The sequence below is a fragment of the Peromyscus maniculatus genome, chromosome 17 (assembly GCF_049852395.1).
Source record: "Peromyscus maniculatus bairdii isolate BWxNUB_F1_BW_parent chromosome 17, HU_Pman_BW_mat_3.1, whole genome shotgun sequence".
NCBI lineage: Eukaryota > Metazoa > Chordata > Mammalia > Rodentia > Cricetidae > Peromyscus > Peromyscus maniculatus.
The window spans coordinates 16,961,315-16,983,463 of NC_134868.1; the positions used below are offsets into that span (position 1 = coordinate 16,961,315).

At 38.0% G+C, this 22,149-nt stretch overlaps 1 long non-coding RNA gene across 3 annotated transcripts in view; it reads left to right on the plus strand.

Annotated features, from left to right (window-relative positions):
- Positions 1-490: 490 nt before the first annotated feature.
- Positions 491-22,149, plus strand: part of LOC121823445 (uncharacterized) — a 99,902-nt gene continuing 78,243 nt past the window's right edge. For all 3 annotated transcript variants that reach the window (XR_013045459.1, XR_013045457.1, XR_013045458.1), the window contains exon 1: positions 491-584. This is a non-coding gene — a long non-coding RNA (uncharacterized LOC121823445). The remainder of the gene's footprint in view (positions 585-22,149) is intronic.

The window sequence follows — 22,149 nt, forward strand, 5'->3', positions numbered from 1 at the left end:
GTAAATCAATAGAGGGAATACTATGAACATAAACCCCTGTTGCCTTTACAGTTAAGTTTTAATTATGGTCCTTATTATTTTTCATTATCATAAACCATTAAGATTATGAAAAAGAATAATCATAGTGATAAGAAAAAATACAAAATGACAAGCAATTACATGTATGAAAGAAATTCATGAGTCAATCACTGATTAAAAAGGAAAACTTCCTTCTATAAGTATTTGTTGTGTTCATACGGTAGGCCTTTAGTCTCCTAGGGTCTGGAGCATCATTAAGGAATAAAAACAATAAAAATGTTTGTTTCTGGGGCATTTTTATTCCTGTAATTGTGAACTCTTCTACAATGTAGTATGCTTTTCTTATGTACACTCAGTAGGGGGAATGTCCTTGGCCAGCCCAGAATTCAGGCAGTCGGAAAGAGGAATCAGTTCCTTCACAATGTTTCTAGGCCCAAGGTGTTGCCATGGAGAAATATAAATAAACTCTGCCTCATCACTTGCCTTTGGTTGACCTAAAGAGCACTCTTTCTGTTGGGCATATTACTGAAGTGATTAAGGCTGATTTAACACCGTTCTGAAACAATGTAAGTAATTATCATCCTATTTTATTTGTGTACTTATTACTTGATTTTTCTCTCATTTCTTCATCAATTTAAGATTCCTCATCAATTGCTTAAAATGTGCGTGCGCACATGCATACCACATTCTTTTTATTAATCTGCCCTTCTACTTTTCATATGAAGGAGGGACAGACTTATGAGTTTAATACTTAATAAAAGTTAATAGGCTATTAACTTTTAATAAATGTTTTAATAAGTTAATACGCAATATAAGAAACTGGTTTAGACAGGATTGAGACCAAATAGTCTAGCTCCCAAGTATGGCTTAGTAAACACTGCACCTTCTCAAATACAGCTGGACTTTCCCCTACTTCTCTGACTCAAGGATGCTTATAAGGGAAGACTCTTCCTGTTTGGTACCACTGAAGGAATACATACATTCCAGAATGGAAGAGGCAGTTATTTGTAACTGACTGGTAACTAGTTTCCACTCTTGTAAGTTCTTCAGCTAACAAACACCCCATGTCTTTCTTCCTAGGTACCTACCTCCTCACTACTCTTTTTATTTCTTTTTTCCTTCAGGCCATAGACTTTAAAAGTTATTTAGTCTCCATAAAGCAGGTATTTGTTTCTTTTTCTTCTGATCCATACAACCCATAGGCTCTCCTATAGCTAGAAAAGTTCTCTGTGCTTTAAAAATTTAAAAGGCAAGTCTTTTCCACCCTGAACGTGGTCCTGATATCAATCGTTCATCAGTCCATATGTTTCTTCTCTTTGTTACACACTTTTGATTCTATAATTGAGGTTTTGATAATTCATTATCAATTATTAAATAATTGTATTCTGTTTTGCTCTTTTGCTTATGAAAATTAAACTCTGGCATTTAAACTTCTGATATTTAATTTGTCATAGTTCTTTTTTGTACTCACTTTGATTTTTTAAAGTTAGTGCATTAAGTTATTAACTATTTGTCTCATTTCTTGAGTCTTTTGGCACTCTTTTGAATTTTTTGATGAAGACAAGTATCTTAACTGTCTAATTATAGTCCTGGCCTTGCTCATTTCATAGAACCAGTTCTTGTGTTGTCCCAACGGGAGAATCATCTTGGCGCAGGGCTTAGCAATTCTTTTTAGTAGATAAAACTTATTTTTTTAAAAAACATTTTCCCTTATGAAGTTAAGCTGAATTGCTAGTTTTTAATTATATCCATACCATTAGAGTGCTACCCTTAATTTATTGACCCATTTATTAGGGAATCTAAGAGCACATGTTGGCCAACAGAATGATGTCTGCTTATTTTGAAAGTTTGTATCTTTTGCAGTATCTTAGAAAAAGTTTCTGGGGCTTGGAAAGATCACACAGTTCTGAAAAAAATGTCTGCATAATTTAGCAAGAATCTATTTGTACATTTCCAAAAAACAAAATTGAAACTGTTCAGCATTTTTATATTTTCAGAAATTATTCTTCCAAGAAAAGTGGCCTCCTCTTTGATGTAAATGTTGAAATTACAGCATCTGACAGATTGTTATAGACTATTTTTACATGGCTCTGGATATTGGGTTATTCAGGGTTCAGGAGAGCAACAGAGGAGAGTCACTGTGGATGGTTTGATAAAACATCTATTGCTTCTATCATTAAAGATTAGAAAATTTTCTGTATATTCTTTTGGGTTTTAAAGGATAATTCTTACAAACACATTGTAGATACATTTTTAGAAGGGTTGAAATAACAGAACAAGTTACAGGAAGGCATAATACAAAGAATGCAGAAAGATCTGATGGGACGGTTGAGGTCCAAATGTGGGACATTTGAGCACGTAGTTTCCTATATGGGAATCATGTATTTAGATGAAGAACACAGAGGGTTTAGGAACTAATAGGCTGAGACAAAATATTTTGTTGACTCTGCCTACCCAGTAATTGCAGCTTATGAGATGCCCAGTAGGGCTGGAAGCCCAGCTGCACTCCAGTGGTGGTTGGGTCACTGCCAACAACGGCTGGTGTTCAGGGTCTTCTTGCTGTGTTGTGGCAAGACTCTGGCAGCCTTTTGGCATTTTCATCACTTTGGCAGAGACAGCCTGGCTCTGAGTGTTCTCTGCTAGCCTCTGAGGCTGTGTGTCTCTGTGGCAGCACTCCACTGAGCCATGAAAATCATCACATTTGACCTTGTTAGTGTTGCAACAGTCTTGGAAGCAGGGAAGCTTCACTCAGGTGGGATCTGCTTCCCTAAGAAAAAGTCACAGAAGGCCTAGTGTTCCTGTTCTTTTCTAAAATAACCACCAGACTTTCTTGTTTTCATTGACTAAATGTGGGAATATAAAAACCCAAGAATAAAGCGCCACGAGAGTTGACTTGTAAATCACTAGAAGTAATTTGGTTTGTGTTTTTTAATTAACTCACAGCCAAAGAGAATTACAGAATGTTGGAATTGTATAGTTCGACATCTACATATCCACATGATCCTCTTTATTACATTTCCAGGCATCTTGTCATTCAAAGAAATGAAGCCTTTTATTAATGAGGACCTTAATTACTTCTTCATCCTCCTCCTCTTCTGTGGTACTGGGAACTAAAAACAGGACCTTATGTACATGATTTACCCCAGAGCTATATCCTCAATACGATTAACAAGCATATATATATCAATAATCTAGGCACAAATCATCCAGAAAGACACTATGAAAAGCCTATATCTTTGAATAATACATATAGAAGGAGGAGAAGAAACCCAGATAAAAGGCACAGAAAATATTTTCAACAAAATCAAAGAAGAAAATTTCCCTAATATAAAGAAAGAGGTGCTTATTAAGGTATAAGAGGCATACAGAATACCAGAGAGGATCAGAAAAGAAATTCTCCCATGACACATAATAATAAAAATACTAAATGTACAGAACAAAGAAAGATATTAAAAGCTGTAACTTCAATACCCATCTCTTGCCAATAGACAAGTCACCTAGGCAAAATCTAAACAGAGACATATTAGAATTAAATTATGTCATTAAATCAAAGAGACCTAAGAGACAGCTACATAACATTTCACCAAAACTTTAAGAAATGCACTTCCTTGTTAGCAGCCCATGGAACTTTCTCCAAAATTGACCACATATTAGACACAAAGCAATTCCTATCATGTATCATCATATCATATGTGTATATCCTATACAAAATAAAATATCATTCAATAACTCTAACCAGGCAAGTGGAAGACATATAATAAACACTATAAGACATTGAGGAAAGAAATTGAAGTAGACACCAAAAAAGGGGGAAGAATTCCCATGCTCATGATCAATAAGGTTAATATTGTGAAAATGACCATCCTATGAAAAGCAATGCACAGCCGGGCGGTGGTGGCGCACGCCTTTAATCCCAGCACTCGGGAGGCAGAGCCAGGTGGATCTCTGTGAGTTCGAGGCCAGCCTGGGCTACCAAGTGAGTTCCAGGAAAGGCGCAAAGCTACACAGAGAAACCCTGTCTCAAAAAACCAATTAAAAAAAAAAAAAAAAGCAATGCACAGTTCAAGGTAATCCCCATCAAAATTTCATCACAAATGTTCACATTAAATAAAAAATCTATCTTCAACTTCATATGAACACACACACACACACACACACACACACACACACACACCAAACAAACAAACAAACAAACAAGCAAACAAAACAAGAAAAATCTCCAAACCCAAAAAACAAACAAACAAACAAAAAAACCTCAGGCCAACTAAAGTAATCTGGAATAATAAAAGAACTGCTGGATGTGTCCTCATCCCTATTTCAAGTTGTATTACAGAGCTTTAGTAATAAAATAGACATACTGATGAATGGAATCAATTTGAAGACCCAGACATAAGTCCACACATCCACAGATACCTGATTTTTGACAATGAATTAAAAAATATGTACTGGAGCAAAGGAGAAAAGATAGCATCTTCAGCAAATGGTGCTGGTCAAACTGGATAGCTGCATGAAGAATATAACTAGATCCATATTTATCACCCTGCTCAAAATTCAACTCCAGTTGGACTAAGGACCCCGATAATAGAGCAGATACCTTGAGTGTGATAAAAAAAAAGTAAGAAATAGGCTTGAACTCATTGGCACAGGAAATAACTCTCTGAATAGGATACTGATGCCACAGGCATTAATGCCAACAACTAATGGTACCTTATGAAGCTAAAGGGTTTCTATACAGCATAGGACACTATCATTCAAGCAAAGTGGCAGTCTGCAGAATGGAAAAAAAATTTTTTTAACCAATTATACACCTGCTAGAATATTAGTATCTAGAATATGTATAAAGAGCTAAAATAACTCAACGTCCAGAAAACAACTAACCCAAATAAAAACTGGAGCATAGAACTAGACAGAAAGTTCTCTAAAAGTGAGACTCAAATGTCTGGGGCACACTTACAAAAAAAGGTTCAACATCTTAGGCCATCAGAGAAATGTAAATTAAGACTAATTTCAGATTCCATCTTTGTGGTATTGTATTCCCCCAAATATTGTGCATGCTATTAAACTTATCTGAGGTCAGAGACAGAACAGCCACAATATTAAACATAAAGAATAGGCAGTGGTAGCACATGCCTTTAATCCTAGCATTCCAGAGGCAAAAATCCATGTGTTCAAGGATACAGCCAAGCATGGTGACTCACGCCTTTAATCCCAGAAAGCGAGCCTTTAATCCCAAGGAGTGGTGGTAGAAAGCAGAAAGATATATAAGGTGTGAGGACCAGAAACTAGAAGCATTTGGCTGGTTAAGCATTTGGCTAGTTAAGCTTCAGGCTTTTGAGCAGCAGTTCAGCTGAGAGCCATTGGGATGAGGACACAGAAGCTTCCAATCTGAGGGAACAAGACCAAGCTGAGAAGTTGGCCAGGTGAGGTTAGCTGTGGCTTGTTCTGTCTCTCTGACCATGCAGCATTTCACCCCAATAACTGGCCCTGGGTTTGATTTTATTAATAAGAACTTTTAGACTCATGCTACACATCTATCTTATAGCAGTTAGAATGGCCAAGAAAACAAAACAGATGACAGAACATCTTAGCAAGAATGTGGGAAAGGGGAACACATATTCATTGCTGGTGGGAGTGTGAAATTAGTACAGCTCCTATAGAAGTCAGAGTGGAGGTTGTTCAAAAAGATGAAAATAGATCTACCTCAAGATCCAGCTTTACTGCTGTTGGGAATATACCAAAGGTCTCTACATCATACTACAGAGGGATTTGCCAGATACTAGAAATAGCCAAGATGTCCATCATCAATGAATAATGAAAATGTGGCACATTTATACAATGGAATATAATCCAGCTATTAAGAAAAATGAAATTACGAAATTTTCAGGTAAATGGACAGATCTAAGAGCAATCATCCTGAGTGAGGTAACCTAGACTCAAAAAGACAAATATGAGATGTTTTCTTTTAAGGTATTCATATGTATGTTTCCAACCAAATAATTACCGAGGTTAGGTACCTAGTAAGGGGCCAGGGGGGAGGAGAGGATCTTCCAAGGAAGGGGAAATAGGTCATAACAATATAAAGAGATAAAGCAGAAATTAGAATAGCAGGATTAAATGGATAAGGCAATGGGGATTAGGGTAAATGAGAGAATATAGGAAGGGACAACTAACACTAAAGGCCTTTTGAAAAGCCATACAGAAACCTACTACCATAGAAGCTTCCTAAATGCATACATGTATGGAAGGGATCTGAATGGAGTCACCATATAATGGGGGAGACAATGCACCAACTAGGCATCTTATGCCACCAAGGAAATCGTTCAGTCCCAGGAATGGGTCACATCTTGGGGAATCCCTGGGCAAAGGTTCCCATGGTACCCACCGAACATCTCAGGCTACTGCTAATGCTATTGGTTGCTCTTCACAACTTGATGGTAAGGCCCTGTGGCTGAAGACAGCACTCACTCATGTCATCAAACACAATGAGGTTGAGCTGGTGCCCAACAAGAAGCTTCCCTCCTACTGAATAGAATTCATAGTGCTGGAAGGTACTCTGCATGCTACCAGAGCATAAAGCTAATCTACAGTATCACTCACCTACAAATCCTGTGACTTATAACAGTGGCCTGCCCGCAGGATATCCTGGTGCACTAGTGGTCTAAATGTCATGGGAGTACCAAGCACTTTTTGATTGGACTTAAGGCCCACTCTGTGGGATGAAACTCATACCTGACACTTTTAAAGTGGCCAAGAGCCTGGGAAGCGAAAGTCATGAGCCCTGGAGGAAAACCCACTACTATTACTCTTGAAAAATAGTGACGAAAACTATTCCCAATGATATATTGCTAAATGTATAAATCAGAGCATTGCTCACCTTTCATCAGCGAAGCTTCTTCTTTCAGTGGATAACAATTAAAACAGAGACTGCAAACTGGACAGTTATTCAGTGAGAGACTTTGGAGCACTCAGTCTTAAGTGGTAGGCCTTGATTAAACTCCTTCCCTTAGGCTTAGGGTTCTATATGGAAGAAGAGGCAGAGAGGTTGTTAAGGCCAGAGGTGGTGGATGACTCCAAAGAAGCAGTGTCTTCTGAAAGGACCAAGCAGATGCCTTAACAGGCTGCTCAGTCTTCTCTCAGAGATCAGGCCTCAATTTCAGTTTCCTGAGACTAGACCAAACAGTTTCTCGGAGGGCCATGAACAAAAGACATAGTCCTTGCAGTAGCTACCTTTCTGCACAGACTCTGACTGCTTAAGGTTTAGCCAGTTGTTTACTGTCTGGGACCCCTCACCAACTTAGAGCTACATGCATGGGTCAATGTGAATGTTCAAGGCCAGCCAAACCCTGTGGCAGCTCAAGGACAAAGCCTGGGACTTGTCCATGCCTGCCCTAAAATGATAACTGTAACCCCCAACCAGTAAATTCAAAGGTTACACACCCTCACCCAATCGAATGATGCAAAGGCTTGTATCACCCTGCTTGTGGTTTTTCCCTTTATAAACCCCTCACCCTGAGAGCTCAGGGCCGTCCTCCTCCACCTGCTGCGTCAAGTGTTGGACACAATCAAGCCCGGGCTTGCTTGTTATCAATAAACCCCTGTGTGTTTTACATTGGATATTGGCTCTGTGGTGGTCTTGCTTGAGGCCCTTGTGACATGGGCACAATACTTTTAGACATAGCAGGACTGGTATACATATGAATGTACAGGGACTGTGACAGCCTTTATAGGATCTGCACGCGTTCAAACTGGGCAAAATACAAACACTAAGCAGGAGGCGTTGCCACACACTCACATCCCTAACCAGGAAGCTATTTTCTGTTGGTGACTTCTGGGAAAGAGAAAATTAACTTTCTCCAATGGTGTGTTATTGGGTTATTGGGTATATCAACCATACTCCAAGGCAGACCCTATGCCTAGAAGTAGTTGGCCACATAAAACTCATTCTGTGTATATTGTTTGTTTGTTTTCTTTTTTTGTAGGCTTATGTTTTATTTTGATATATTTTATTGGTTCTTTTTTTTTTTGAGAGAAAGACAGAGACAGAGAGACAGATAGAATATGAATTTGGGTGGGGTAGGGGTGTGTGGGAGGAAATGGGGGAGGTGAAAGAATATAATAAAAAAGTATGTATAAACTTTTTTAAAAAAAAAATAAAGGTTACAAAACTTTGAAGTGTACATGTAACCCAAATAGCTCTTAAAATATTTCACTATGAAATATAAAACAAGATGCTATAAAAATAAAAAGTGAGTTCTTCATTTATAAATAAATTTAAATGCGTAACTCCGAGGATTGTTTATGATAAATCACTAGTATACAGCAGTGTGAGTTCTGTGTCATTCCAGTCGAGTCAAGTTACTAAACGGATCTTCCGGGTTTCACTAGCTTGAGTCCCACATGCTCTTGGCAGTGGTTGTTGGATCTACACAGTTTAATTGCATGTTCTCCTCATGAGGATTTTGGGGACCTGGTCAGTCTGGGTACTGCACACAGCTCTACTCCAAGTATCCTGCTTTTCTCTTCCCAGAACCAAACCTGCCATCCGCAGGACCCTCACTACCTTCTTTGATGCTGTTGCTTTCCTACAGCATCACAGTTACCCCAAGGACCCCCAATACCTTCTTTGTTACTACTACTTGCCCACTTACAGCATCACAGGTACCCTGAGAGGGTGAGCCTGCTCTTTGGGCTCTTTTTCATGAGTTGCTATTGGAGACTTGTAGAAGTGGATAGAAATCCACCAGTAAGAAATATGAAGTGAGTTACCAAGAAATAGTCATTCAGGCATCCAGGAGATGGAATCCGTGATTGGGATCTGCCGTTGGATGACCGTTTGCCATGTTCCTGACCCACCACACCGTGGCTGACATCAAGCTCTTTGCTCTTGGCTGAATGTCTTGCTGTAAGGGCCTCTTTACCAGTCTCAGGAGGACAGGGCTAGGGTAAGTCAACTCATTTCAAATTCAGTCCCTTAACCACCTGTGACTTCGAGAAAGGTAGATGTGCTCTTTCTATATTACCTGCCAGTCTTCAGTTCTACTCCAGAATTGAATTGTATTGACGAATACAGACCTTGGGAAACTCCTGCTATGCATGGGAGATAATTTTAGTATGATCCTCATAATACACATACATTACAGTCCAAATATAAGATTTCTTTCCTTTCTTTTTTCCTCTTGGTGTGTGTGTGTGTGTGTGTGTGTGTGTGTGTGTGTGTGTGTATGCATGTATGCATGAGTACAGGTGTGAGCATGTATGCATATATGTATGTGTGGAAGTTAGAAGACAACTTCCATTGCTGTTCTTTTAGGGGCCTTCCACTTTTTGTTTGGGAAAGCATCTCTCATTTGCTAGGCTGGCACACCAGTTAGCCCAGAGATCTGGTGGTTACAATTTCACTAGTGCTAAAATGAAAAGTATGCACCCCCATTCCCAGATTTTTATATGTGGTCTGAGCATTGATTTCTAGGCCTCCTTATTCTCTCAAGACAAGTACATTATCAACTTGGCTGCCTCCCCATCCCTTAAATGTAAGTTTTCTATCAGAATGTATTTTAACACAGTGTTGAGATTTTTCTTCAAATAAATCATTTCTCTGGCTCCAAGTAAATACTAGGTCTATATTTTCATTGATTTTTTTATTGTATAAGTAAGTATAAAATGTATAGTACACACACACAAATTAATATGGGAAATTTCAAATGGATACTTGAGAAATGAATGTTTTTTTGTCTATGACACATGCACCTATCTTTAAAAAAGTAATAGTGATAACCTGAAGTTTAAGATGAAGACAATATTATCATGGAATTTATTTTTTCTGCTACTTTGAGAGGAATAAGCAACAATTAACAAAATAGACAACGTTCCCTTATCATAGAGAGTCGCTTAGCTTCTTAGGTAATGCATCTACATTGTTAGAAATCTTCATTTTCCCACAACCTCCCCCAATCTGTGGTATCAGGGATAGAACTGGGAATCTTAAGCACATTAAGAAATACCCTGCCACTGAGCTACATGCAGCCCTTATTTTTCAACATATATAAAACTTGATTCTTTAGCTTGTCTAGAAAGAGGAATAATTTATTTTTAGTGTTTTAAATAAACTCTGTTTCTCACAAAAGAGAAACTACTGGAAATATGTGATTCAATTTTTCTATTCGGTAAGATAAATTGCTAAATGATCTTATTAGTAAAAAACCAGAGCCAGATATTGGGTAAATTCTGAAAGATCAGAGAAGCAGTACAAGCCACAGCCAATTTCACTCACCTTGCCAACTACTCAGCTGATCTTGTTTTCTCAGACTGCAAGCCTCTGAGTCCTCACAGGAACGGATCTCAGCTGAACTGCTGCTAAAAGCCTAAAAGCTTAAAAGCCCTAGTTCCTGGTCCTCACACCTTATATGCCTTTCTGCTTCCTGCCATTACTTCCTGGGATTAAAAGCATGTGTCTTTCCCAAGCAAGACATGAGATCTCAAGTCTTGGGATTAAAGATAGGTGCCACCAGTGTCTGGCCTCCATGTCTAATCTAGTGGCTGTTCTGTTCTCTGACCCTAGATAAGTTTTATTAGGGTACACAATATATTGGGGGACACAATGTATCATCACATTATTCTCTTATCAATTACCCATGTGGAGGCACTGGGTCTGTTACACCATGTTTATGGTTTCTTACCTGTTTGAACAAGCTATGTTTAATAATGCTTCCCTTTTGAATATTTTGAACCCTCTCCTTCATTTGTACCAATTTTATTCCTCTGGAATTCTCATTCTTGAATCTTATACTGGTGCCCTGAGAAGCCATGCTATTTCTTACTTTGTAAATTGCAGCCGTGCCCAATTTTACAGCTGGAAAAAAAATAACACAAATTTAACCTGGTGTCTTAGCAAGTGTTAATGCACACACCCGAAAAAGGAAAACACATAAATATACATGCACATGTACTACACACACACATATACTACCACCACCACCACTACTACTAACAATAATAAATGAAAAGGTAGTAATATTTAAGGATCTTGATTTAATTATGGAAAGTAACTGAAAGTAAAAACAGGAAGCAAGGTTGTCTACCATGTCTCATTTGATTGTCTATGCTTGGCTGATAACACACGGGAAGCAGCATGCCACCATAAAACTGAAGACAGTCTTGCTTACAGAGAGGGAGAAAAAAAACCCTACATGCTTATTTTGTGTGGCATTGAGACATGATGCTGTCATTTACAAAGTTCACACCCAAGACTGCAGTATTGAGTTATAAATATAACGGTAAGACAAAAAATTTCAGTGTTTTAAATAAAGTTACCGTTTATTTGTATTGGGCTGCACACCCAGCTGTCCTCTGTGGGCTCGGTGTTGGACACCTCTGCTGCAGAGCATCATTTTTTTGCTTCCCAGGAAAAGATCGAAAGAAAATTGGGGATGGTGAGATGGCCCAGTGGGTAAAGGCACCTGCTGCCAAGCCTGACAATTTGAGTTCAATTCCTGATACCGGTAGAAAGAGAGAACCAACTCAGAAAAATTGTACTCTGAACACACAAACGCACGCGCGCACGCACTCATGCACGCACGCGCACGCGCGCGCGCACACACACACACACACACACACACACACACACACACACACACAGACATTACATAACTAAAAATCCAAACAAATAAAAACATGTAAAAAGAAAAACCACAAACAAGTGGATTTATGTACTCCATAGTATGAAGCTACACCTTTGCCTTGAACCATATTGTATAAGAGTTTGCTTGAAATGAGCCACAGATCAAATACAAAAGACAAAATCAGGAAACTCTCAGGAAAAAAAATAGGAGTAATTCTTGATGACATGAAGTTAGATTAGAAAATTAGAAATTAAAAAAAAAGATTTGAATAGACACATCACTAAAGAAGATATAAAATGACTAAAATCATCTCCAACTGTGTTTAAAATCATTACATTTGTTAGTTGTTGGAGAGATGCCAAAGTCATTAGTTATTGAGAAATAAAGCCCCAAAGCCACTCATTAGAAGGTTATAATAATAAAGATGGGTAATAAATGGTACTGAGAGCCAGAAGAAACTCTCATCTATGTTAGCTGGAATATGAAATGGAGACATAACTTAGGAAAACAGTTTGGCAGTTCTTTAAAAAATAAATACAAACAGCATTTTCTCCAATAGTCCTACTCTTGGGCAGTCCACTCAAGAAAAAAAAATTTACCCAAACCATGCATCTTTATAAAAGAATGTGCACAAATATTCATTGCCAAATTAACCATAGTATCTTCAAGTGTAAACCCAAATGTCCACTAACAGCTGGGTAGACAAACAGCGTAATTTATTGATACACTGGAATACTGTTTGGACATAAAAGGAAAGGGAGTGGGGGATATATGTTACAGCACAGATGAAACTTGAAAAACAGTACGTAAAGTTGAAGCGATTGTACAGAGAAGAGTTAACATTGTATGACAATATTCAAACGAAACGTCTACTGTAATGATATTTTGTGTACGCTAATAAACTTGTCTGAGGATCAGAGGACAGAGCCAGTCACTAGATTAGATATAGAGGTCAGACAGTGGTGACACACACCCTTAATCCTGTCACCTGGGAGTCAGAGATCCATCTGGATCTCTGTGAGTTCAAGGCCACACTGGAAACAGAACCAAGCGGTGGTGGCACACACCTTTCATCCCAGTACTGGGAAGCATACACACACCTTTAGTCCCAGGAAGTGATGTCTGGGTAGAGAAAGGTACATAAGGAGTGAGGAAACAGGAACTCACTCTCTTTAGGCTGAGGATTTCATAGAGGTAAGAGCTAGTGGCTGGCTGTTCTGCTTTTCTGATTTTTCAGCTTTCACCAGTATCTGACTCCAGGTTTTTTATTAAAAGACCATCTAAGATTCGAACAGCAGTCTATAACATGCAACTTTATTGTGAAAAGGCATACTAAAGGTTGCCTGTGCCCGAGTGAAGGAGACAACCCCAGGCAATGGCTGCTAAGGGGTGCAGGGCTGCTTTGGGAGTGATAAGTATGTTTTGAAACCAGATTGCAGTTGCAATTGCATGGATTTGTGAATACATTAAAATTTACAGAATTGTCACATTAAAATATTTTAAAAATAAACTAAAATATGAAGACAATGTACTATGTGATTCCATTTAAATGAAATTTGATACAGAAAAATTAGTCACTGGTGGTTATGGTTCTCTCTGGGAGTTACTGACCTTGGACGACACAAGGGTGTTAGAAACAATTATTTTCTTTACGTTGTGTCATATATATATATATATATATATATATATAATTACATACATATGATATATGTACTTCAAAGTATTTACATATATAATTATATCATGTACTTTATACTGTGTATGTTATAATAAAATACTTTAAATAATTCAGAGGTTTTGTGCTAACATAAATTTATACTTATTTACAAGAGCTGCACTTTTTGATGTTACAAAAAGATGAAATTATTAGTTGATAGAAAATGTCACATTTCATTATGTGAGTCATAATTTACTTTGCAAACAGAGCAGTTTTATTTCTGACACATCATGGATACTTGACACAGTTGCCTTTTATTTTCTCCTTTTATAGTTACTGTTATGCTAAAGAACAATTTGATAAGGCAAACCTTTTCATATTCTAAATAAAGATGTTTTTCCCCTTTTTACTTCTGAGTTTTCTTAATAAATGACAAGAAAAGATCATTCTATGCCACAATCCAATATTTAAAGGAATGCAAGGTGAATATAAAAGATAGAAATGTTTGTATCAGTCCTAAAAGTCACTTCACAAATAATGAACTGTGCTGGCTTCCACATGTTTAACAACATCTGGAGAGTACAAACTGTTTTTAATTATCACAGGACTATTTATTAAATATATTTGTAAAAGAAGCAATACACTTGCCAATTGCTATAAATTGAGCTTTGTAGAGTTAAATAGCTTTTAATTGCTGATAAGGACAAAATTTCTATGATTGATTAGATTTTAGTTATCACTAAGCAATCTTTGAAATTTTTAAAATATTTGTATTAATTTGTCAATGATTTAACTCTGGGACTATTTCTTTTGGTTACTTTTGATTGAAATATGCCAAGAAACCTAATGTTCTTAACAGTCACTATAATGGAATTTAGGCTTTTCTTCCTTCCTTCCTTCCTTCCTTCCTTCCTTCCTTCCTTCCTTCCTTCCTTCCTTCCTTCCTTCCTTTCTTTCTTTCTTTCTTTTTTTATTTTCAGTTTGGGAGCTTGAGTCAAGATATCAGTACATAATTACATTTTGCCTCATGATCATTTCAAAAATGTATAATTTTTTTTCACTTAAAGAACCTACAAGTGTTTTTTATAACCTAACTGGTTCAGTAAGTACAGCCAGTAAAAATAAGGGGTAAACGGATAATACAATTTGTTCTTAGTGGACTTAAATACAGAAAAATAAAATAACCCTAGATAAAAAGATAATCTGAGTGACACTCTTCACTTCCCCTGCTTTACAACCCACTCGACTTTGGAATTTTCCTTCTGTCCATTCTTATCTTCCTGTGAACATATTTAAAAATAAAATTCATCTCTATATGTATAAAGGTTATATTTAGTCTCAGCTTTTAAAGACATAAGATCCCAGGATAAGAACCATAAGAACCAAAGTCCATGATAATTTGCTTGTACATAGTAATTTTTCTATTTACAAAAATGTAAATCATGTGATACTGCACATACAGATATAAGATGCAAATTTGACTCATGCATAGCAGTTGTTGATCTTAGTGTGTCAACTTGGCTTGGCTAAAATATGACCAAATAATTTCAAGTTTCATGTGTCATTTCTGGGTACACTTGGGAAGGTATTTGCAGAAGTGATTGCCATCACATTTGAGAACTAAGTAAAAAGGGTGGCCTTCCTATGCTGGGGTGTCACCTGATCTGTTGAGGATCCTGGAGTGTCACCTGATTTGTTGAGGCGCTGGGGTGTCACCTGACCTATTGAGGACCTAAAGGGATCAAATAGGTTGAACAAAGTCAAATCTGATATCTACTTGAGGTGGCCATTAATCCTTTTCTGCCTTCTACCTGTACATTGGTACTCCTAGTTTCGAGGTCATGGGCTGGAAATTTGTCATTCACTTTTTAAGGCCTTCTCAGACTCTACTATCTCACAAACTACTTTTTCATAACAAACTACTTTCTGTGTCTCTAGATACATGGCACTGATTTTATTTGCCTGAAGGGCTCTACCATGTACTGTTGTGTGACTTTTCCTTGGAAGAGATGAATAAACATTCATTCACCCCAGATTGGGCACTGAGTACAGATCACAGATTCTTCCTAAGTCTAGCTTGATGAACTGATGAGTTTTAGAGGTTGCTTACAGAAGCATAGGAGAGGGGTTACTCACATGGGTATGGGTGATCCAAATGCAGAGAAGACTCACTTAACTGCATCTCTGAACTCTAGTACACCTGTAGGAAGCTTATATTAACCCAGAAGGATGGTCTCCTTTCCCCAGAGATTATTACAATTACTATAACATTGGGAGGAGCCTTGTGAATCTTGTAACTTTCAGGAGCTTCCTGAGACATGCCAGTTTTCTTTACTTCCTGAGTCTTAGGAGCCTCCTTCCTTTCTCTAGTAGGGAATGCTTCAATTTGGAAAAAAACTGCACAACCAATACCCTCTTGTTTAAAAGTGTCAAACTTTAAAATTTTTATTAGCAAATAATATTTTCCATTCAAGTCTTCAATTCTCAAAACTTCAGAGAGCACTTAGTCTAATAGCACTGAAGAGCTAAATGTAGAATTGATTTTTTTGGGAGGGGGCTTCTTTTAAAAATATGATTATACTATTTTGATTTAAAAATAGCAGATGTCCAAAATAAAAGCTCTTTTGAAGTTTTACTTTTAGGAATTATGGATTTTATTTATATATTGCCTTTTCTTTGACCATATGTATAAATGTTAAGGAAAACAGGATGTTGAATGCATGTATATAATGATGCCTGTGTAGGCTGTATTTTAATACACAATAAAAGTCAAATGTGTGGAATTTTAACCAATCATATAGATATATAGCTATAAGTTTCCTTGGCTTTCTGAAGAAATGTCTATAGGGAGCCTATAAATTGAACATTTGAAAATCAATTTGTCTCCCTTCCTCTCTACTTCATGCCTTTCTTTTTCTTTTTTTCTTCCTCCCTCTCTCCCCCTCTCTCCCCCTCTCCCTCCCTCACCCTCCCTCCTTCCCCCTCCCTCCTTCCCCCTCCCTCCCTCCCTTCCTTTCTCCCTTCCTTCCTTCCTTCCTTCCTTCCTTCCTTCCTTCCTTCCTTCCTTCCTTCTATCCATCTTTCCCTCTTTTCTCTTTTTTCCATTCCCACCTTTTCTATTGCATTTTGTAACTACTGGTTTGTCTTAATATGTACTACATTTAATTGATAGGTTTACACCATCAAAAGCACTAATTTAGTGATTTCCAATTTTATTTTCATCTATAGCTGCAAATAAAGCCAACATTTTGTGTTTGAGTCAGGGCTTCAGCCTATGTATGCCACGGGGGCTCCTTGGAAACTGTCTCTCCTGTTTAAGCCTTTCTCTTCCCTTGTCTTCTTACTCTCATAAGGCCAGAAGAAGACACTTTCAGAATTTTACAGGTTTTGCCTGTGCACATCTACATATAACTCATGTAAAGACTTTCCATTCTTTACGTGCAGGTTTTAACACCTCAGAATCAAGCAGCCAAAGCAGAAACACTTCCATGCATCCCACAGAAATGGGATGACGAACAGATAGTGAACTTTGTAGTTATATATGTGGAAATTACAATTATACTCTGAACGTAACAATGTGGGCAAATGTTCAGAACTGCACACTTATAAAGTTAGTTATTTGGGAGAGGAGGAGAATTAGGATATGAGGTGACCAATTTCCAGTCTTTCTTCTCATCTCTTAATATTCAGTCTTTCCACAGTATGTTCTCGGTAATTGGTCCCTCGTTTCCTCACATTTATATAAACAGATTTGCCTACAAAAGCAAATGAATGTGCTGATGCCAAGAGATCTGAAGTCCAGATCAACTTCAAGAAGAAAGAGGAGGAGGAGGAGGGGGAGGAGGAGGGGGTGGAGGAAGGGGAGGAGGAGGGGGAGGAAGGGGAGGAGGAGGGGGAGGGGGAGGAGGAGGGGGAGTAGAAGGGGAGGAGGAGGAGGGGGAGAAGAAGAAGAAGAAGAAGAAGAAGAAGAAGAAGAAGAAGAAGAAGAAGAAGAAGAAGAAGAAGAAGAAGAGAGCTCTTTGAAGAGAAAGCCCACACTCCCCAGAGAGTTCTTGCTCACTGTTGCCCTGTACCACCTTTTGTCTTATTAAAAAGTTCTCCATGCTCCAGAAGCCCTTGAAGATGGATATTTGAGATGTCGAGATCACACCAGTCTTTTTCAGGTCTATCTGTTCTCCAGCATCTTTTCTGGGTTTTTAGATAAGGTTGTGTACAGTATACAACCTCAGAGTCTGAGAACACAAACGTGACTTATGATAGCTACTTTTCTTAGAGCTGTGATTGAATACCCTGACCAAAGCGACTTAAGGAAAGAGCTCATTTTGACTCACAGTTTGAAGGTATAGTCTACCATGGCAGGGGAATCACGGAGGCAGAGCTTGAGGAGTCTTGTCACATGACATCCTCAGTTAAGAGGCAGAGTGATGGATACTCATGTGCTAGTGCTTAGCATGCTTTCATCTTTTCTGCAGTCTGGGACTCAAGCCCCAGGAACGATGGGGGAGACATTCAGGGTGTGCCTCTCCACCATAATTTATCCTAATGTAGATAATCCTTCACAGATTTCCCCACAGAGATTTGCCTCCTAAATGATCCTAGATCCCGTGGAGTTGACAGTCAATATTAATAATCATATTACCCAAGTAACAGTTTTTTTTTTTTTTGTATTCCGTGACCCAGTATAAAAATAGTCACTGTTAGTGAAAGGCTATGAGATTCACAGGTGAAATATACAATCTCAAATTGTTGATCTCTTAACAATTATGAAAATATATTCTGGCCCATAGGTGTGTGTGTGTGTGTGTGTGTGTGTGTGTGTGTGTGTGTGTGTGTGTGTGAAAATACAAAGTTGAAGAGATAAGGTAGTTAAGTTTAGACGTTATCCTTGTGTTTTCTCCAGGGGAAAAACCGGTTCCTTTTGGCTTTTGCACACTTAATCAGGGCACCGTGTCTCATGCTTCCTCCGCCTTGAAGCACATAGATTCTAACAAATTTCAACTTTCCTTACGAATCATTCAGATCTTTCATTGTAATAACATTTAAAAGCCACAAGTTTACTTAATTTTGGGGGGGGACTGATCTTAGGATTTAGAAACATTACTAAAAAAAGATTTATTAATTTTTGTAATAATTGAAGTGATTTAAATTTAAATCTAGGTTAAGTGGGGGAGATTTTTCTCCATGAAGAAGTAACAAGACCTTGTAGGTTTTATTAAGCCCATTTTAAGCCATTGTAAAGGTTTTCCTGGGCTTTGAATGAAAATTCTATGTGGTCCACGAAAAAGTGGTGAGGGTTTCCTCACATTTTCTACTTTTTAAGGGTCCTGCTTACAGTTACTAGGTGCCCACTTCAAAGGCATATTCTGAATACTAACTAATAAAACTAGTTTTTTTGTTTGCCTTTAAAAAAAGTTTGCGGTTAAATAGAAAAGCAATAGTCAATATGAATTTTTCTCTTCCGCAAAACCATGTGTCTACGCTGGAGTGTTTTCTTGTTTCTCCAACGTCAGACAAATGACAAGCTGGGATTTCAGAAGTTCTTAGGACGTATTTTAATATTTTAATAGGCCTATTGCCAGCTGTGATTAGACACTCAATAAATAATTGAATTGTTTGGGTAGCTTCAAGAGGGGAACATAATATACATTTGTTTTTTGTTTGTATTTTAGAAAATTCCTGGAAAGTCTTCACTAAATAGAAAACAAAACAAGCCATGACATCCACACGGAATAAATAAGAAAGTCAACATTAGGGCTATGGAGTTTGACTTAGCAAGTTTGTACACGCTCTTTCATAACAAAACCTCTGTGCTAATGTGAAGCAGCTGTGGCAATTTCACAAAATGGCCCAAACTGTTGAAAAGCCGTTAAGAGTCTGATGTATGCAGAATAAAAAGGTTCATTCAGCTTTTTAAAAGGTTTCCCAATATGGAGTGTTATTTTATTTTATAACCACGTCTTAGTCATATTAAGTTTAAATGCCATAGAAAATTTTAATGACCATGTGGCTGGCTTTTTCTGTGAAATAGTAAGAAGTTTTTTTTTTTTTTTAAACATACCTAAAATTCTTGCAGAAAAAAAAAATGGTACAAATCTGTAACATAGTCTGCAAGTTCCCACTGTCAAGTGTAACACTGGAGATAAAGAAACACATAGAGGATGAATTAGCATCGATACTTATAGGGGAACTTAGGTGAAGTTGAGTCAATCTCCTTACACAGAGTCTGTTGGAAACAAAGAAAGCCACTTGCTTTTATGGGCTTCTCATTAGTCTAAACCAAAAACATTGATTGTATATTTCTGAGTTTAATGTTTATGGATTGTGAGATCTTTCAAAATATTGGGGTGGTTACCTGGGGATTTATAAATGGCTTGCACCTCTATTCTCTTTCTTGTTTTCCTCTGAAGGTGAGAGCCATCTGGTGTGTCTTTATGAATTTGCATCTTTGACCTGTCCTCTTGAGATTTACATGGTCTGTCTTTGTGTTATTCAAATTATTTCTAAAACAGATGATATATAAGCTCATCAAGATAGTCTGTATTCTACCTGAGAGAGATGTTGAAGGATAACTAAGGTCCCTCATACCCTTACCACCCCCCCATCTCTGACCCCTCCATTCAGGAAGGAAATGTTCTCTGAAATTCTCTTATCTGGCTAAAGAAAGGTGATTTTCATGACCGCGCCCCTCCCAGAAACTCACCAAACATAGAGTTAAGTCCCAGGAGGGTAGACTAAAACTCAGTACCATCTTACCTGTATAGTAAAATAACCTCCCATAAAAGCCCCTCTTGCTTTCTGTTGCTCAAAACGCTATGCATGCTTTCAGAACTTGGCCCCTTTCTTGCCCTTTTTGGTCACATACATCGTGTGACTCTTCTGTACATTCATGTAACCAGTTTGTATTGTTTTCCTTGAATTAATTTGCCTGTTTGTCATTAGACTGCCAGGCCCCAAAACATGATACAGAGACTTATTACTAATTATGAATGCTTGGCTTTAGCTTAGGCTTGTTTCTACCTAGCTCTTAAAAAAAAAAAAAAAAACTTAAATCAACCCATTTCTATTTATCTATGTGCTGCCCTGAGGCTCGTTTACCTCATCTACGTACTGTCCATCCTGCTTTGGGGATGCTCTAGAGTACATAGCCACCAGGCTTGCTTCCCATTTCCCTCTGCCCGCCAGCCCCATCTATCCCTTCTCTGCCTAGCTATTGGCTGTTCAGCTTTTTATTAGACCATTCAGGCGCCTTAGGAAGGCAAGGTGAAACAGCAACACATCTTTACATAGTTAAACAAATATTCTATTCCACACCAATAAACTATAATTACAGAATCTTCATAGAGAGATAGAGTACCTATACACCCTATATAGCACTATGCAGGCTAATAAGATGCACCCACTTGATCCTACCCAGAGAGAACATGAATAATGAGAACTGTCTGCCAGAGACAGGACTGCTCCAACCTCCTGAACATCATCATTATGGTGTGTTAATATAATAGGGAGTGCATCATTGTACTTATAATAAGGGGTGTATATTCAATCTTCATTCCCATTTTTTAGTGTAGAGCTAAAATGGCTGTGATTTTATAAATGGCAAGAGTGATGGGAACATCTTATATTTTAACTTTCCTTCTATCCCTGTGAAAATTCCAGAGCCATAAAGGTGAAAAAAATACCTTTCTATTTGTTAACATGACCCTAAGTTATCCCTGCATTTATTTTAATGAAATGGTTTTGTAAATCATCTATAGCTGTTGGTTCTGGAGTCCCAACACACTAGGCTGGGCCACCTGTTCCTTACATACCCATTAAAGAGATGAATAATGGTGAAAATCAGAGAGAAATTCAATCAATGGGATGGTTTTGAGAATTATAGATAAAGGAATTGATTCAGTGACCCCAAGTTCATCTTCAGGGAACTGACATGAACTTTGCATTTAAATAGAGGATGGGTTTGAATAGGACACAAGGCGTATGCTAAATTGAACAGCCTTGCTCAAAATGAAGTATGGCTGATTACTATCCCATTTCCTATTCTTCAAGGTGATTTGAAGAAGTCCTTATTGCTTGGGACAAGCTGGTTCCCATGGGAGAATTCTTTTCCTTGTTTTGGCTGGGATGTAATGTTGGTAAACCTCTGCTATTTCCAGACTCCAAGGTTGGTGCAAGTTTGGAATAATGACTAGAAAACTTCAAGCATATTTCATAGGATATGGTATAGGACACTGTAAAATCTGAAAGTAAGATACCTTGAAAACTCACCTGTATGCCTTCTACCTCAAGGTTAGGTTTCAGCAAGCTTTACATGGGTAGTCTTGCACAGTTAGGCAAGAGACAAACAGAATGAAGAGCTGGGATACCAAGCTTTTAGCTATATCCTTTGGGATCAAGCGAGAAGACAGTGTTTTCTGAGCTGAAAGACTTTCTGAGCACTCATTCTATTTAGTCTCTTCCATCAGTCTGTCCCCAAGTTAGGTCCTTTACTGATGAGCCAGTGGAGTAGTAGGCAAACTGTTTTCTTGAGTTCTGTGAACGTTTCAAGGAAAGACCAAACCCAGAGAGGAAATGGTGATATTTACAGCTGGTCAGATAGAAGCACAGGACCCAATCTGTACATGCACTTGACATCTGAAGTGGCCTCTGTCTTGTAGAAGTGAACCTTAACCTATGGGGTCTGATGCTTACTCCAAGAAGACAGTATCTGAATTGAATTGAACTATCTTAGGACATGAAATTTGAACAAACTTTTACACTGCTCTCATGTTGATACAATTGGTGTTTGATAGAGTTTGAACTATTGTGGAGAGCTCAATCTCTTTTTCTTACATCTGGAGGCCAGAAGGGCTGTGAGAA